Here is a 2,988-nt window from a genome sequence, read left to right on the forward strand (position 1 = left end):
TAGGGACCAAATTGATGTGTGGTAGTTAATTTTAGTGACGACATTGATTGATTTTGAAATTGAAGGACCAAAGTGAGAATATACGTCAATTTCAGGAACTACTTGTGATAAAAACCCTTAAAAATATATCGTTGTAACAAGAGTTGTATGAATATTAAAATTATGATTAAGGTGTATTAAATAAAAACAAATTCAAATCATGTGAATTAAAAAAACAAAGTTAAGTAGTCACGTTTCAAGTATACTAAAAAATTATTCCGTTGCAACAACAATTCAAATGAAAAAAAAAAATATTAAATAAACCGTCGCACCAAATCCACCTATTTTTGCCCAATACCCATCCCTATCCACCAAACAAATTAACAAAGCATGGTGATCCTTTTATAAATCCCCATAACCAATCACCTGTAGTTCACTCCTCACTCGCTCACTTGTTTGACTTTGTAGCAAAGAGCAAATAAGTAGCCATGGAAGCAATCTTATCCTCTTTTTCTTGACCCAATTTTCGAGACAATCCATCATCTTCCACATTCAAACAGCGCCTACAGTTCATAGTTGAGAACAATGCTGCTGAATGTTGGGTGTATGCTATTTTCTGGGAAGCCACCGGAGACAACAATTTGTCATGGGGCGGCGGCCATTACAAAAGCAGTGACATTAATAGTTACCAACCCAAATTAGGGTTCAGCGATGTGGATTTTGTGGGGAATAATGATGATGGAGATGTTACTGACTCTGAGTGGTTTTACTTTTACAGCGTTTCTTTAACCCAATCATTTACTGCAGATAATAACATTCTGGGACAAGCATTTTGTTCCGGAGGATTTGTTTGGCTTGCAGGGGATCATGAGTTTCAATTGTACGAGTGTGAGAGAGTGAAAGAAGCAAGAATGCATGGAATCCAAACTTTGGTTTGTATTGCAACTTTGAGTGGGGTGGTTGAACTGGCTTCTTTGGATGTGATCAAGCAAGATTGGGGTCTTGTGCACCTAACAAAGTCACTATTCCGATCTAACGACGACGACGATGGCCACAACAGGCTCTCAAACCAGCAGGCCAGCCGTGAGGCCAGTGGACTGGTTCCTACCTTGAAAAATGGACGGTGTTTAGGAGCTCAAGAGGAGTTGACCACACAAGGTATCCAAAACGCCAATTTCTTTTTAATACAACAATATATTATTATAATAGCACTACAATATAGTTTATTGGTGAGTAATACTAAAGACTAAATTTGTAAATAAAATTTTGTAAATTAAACGACATGGAAGTTGATGATTGAATTATTACTTAAATATTGAGAAACGTGCTCATTTCCTATTGGTAACACATAATTCGATATGCAAATTTTATCTACAAATGTAGTATTCCTAGCATTACTCTTATTGGTATATGTCAAACTCTAAATCAATTTAAACATAACTTTAATTAATAAGTAATTATGTATGATTTTATTTATACGCTGGATCTCTCCACTCCTTAACTTTTCTCTTTTCATTTATCTCTATCGTGATATATCAACTAGCTCACATACATAATATGTGCATTATACAATAAAAGTTTACATAGAACAAGTAATCGTCGTCATAACATTTCGTGTTAATAATACAATGACACGTGTAAATCAATCTCTACTACGTTATATCATTTGCATAATAATCTACTTGTGCAATATGTTGCTATTACATTATATTCATGCAATTTACATTATATATATATATATATATATATATATATATATATATATATATATATATTATATCATAATGCTGTTGTATACTTAGCCCAAGTTCGAAAATCAAATTGCAGTATCTGACACCAATTTTTATTTCGAAGAGGATCCCCAAAATTTTGTTTCAATTGAGTCATTGACTGATTAATTATTTTTACATTTTGACCAGAAAGTGGTGGAAACGAAGCTAAACCTATAAATATAGGTGGATCATCAATATCACCACCAGACTCACGTTCTAACTCTGTTGGAAAATTCACCTCTAAAAACATAGAGAACACTCAATCGAAAAAAAGAGGAAGACCATCATCAAACCATGGAGCTGCAACCAGAGCATCACAATTGCTTAGTCACGTCGAGGCAGAGAGATTGAGAAGGGTTAAGTTCAACCACCTATTCTGTGTCCTCCGTTCAGTTGTCCCCAACGTGTCTAAAATGGATAGATCCTCATTGCTTGCCGATGCAGTGGCATACATCAACCAGCTCAAAGCAAAAGTTGAGGCGTTGGAGGCCAAAATCCAAGCACAATTACCACCACCCCAGAAATCCAAAGTGGATCATAATAATAACGTAATTAACATTATTAATCTTGGAAAAAATTCAAGTTATGATAGTAATAGAGTAGGTGGTTGTGGTGTGGAAGTGGATGTTAAGATTATAGGTTCATCGGAAGCCATAATTCGAGTTCTGTGTCCCAATCAAGACTACCCGTATGCTAGACTGATGAATGTACTCAAGGGGCTAGGGTTACAAGTTTCCCATGGAAGCATATCAAGTGTCAACGAGTTGATGATTCAAAATGTTGTGACAAGACTGCCCTACGGGTTCACAAGTGGTAAAGCCTTAAGGCTAGGTATTATAAAAGGATGGTACATCTAAAAATTATTAAAATTCAAAACCTTGTCGGAAAAGTTCTTTATAAATATAGGTTGTAGTTTAGTATGAGAATTAAGTTAGTCAAGATGTAATCCTCAGTTTGTAGCCATTTCGGAAATCTTGTTTATATGTTTTCCGTTTAATAAAATAATGTTCATAGTTCATCTTTAGTTTGTTGGTAGTACTCTAATTTTCAACAATGCTACCTAATTGAGCTAGTAATTAAGGAAAATGATTTTCCATTTGAGTATTTCATTCTACTGCTTGAATAGTTGTTTTTTGATCTGATATGATCAAAATTTGTAGGTCAATAGTTATTGTAAGATTTTGTTATAATTTAAGGTTATAGGTGGTTATATTAAGTTGAACTAATCACATGCTTT

The 2,988-nt window shown here is 34.4% G+C and overlaps 1 pseudogene; it reads left to right on the plus strand.

Annotated features, from left to right (window-relative positions):
* The first annotated feature begins 385 nt into the window (after positions 1-385).
* Positions 386-2,775, plus strand: LOC126588340 (transcription factor MYC3-like; annotated as a pseudogene).
* The last annotated feature ends 213 nt before the right edge of the window (positions 2,776-2,988 follow it).

This window comes from Malus sylvestris, chromosome 11 (assembly GCF_916048215.2).
Source record: "Malus sylvestris chromosome 11, drMalSylv7.2, whole genome shotgun sequence".
Classification (NCBI taxonomy): domain Eukaryota; kingdom Viridiplantae; phylum Streptophyta; class Magnoliopsida; order Rosales; family Rosaceae; genus Malus; species Malus sylvestris.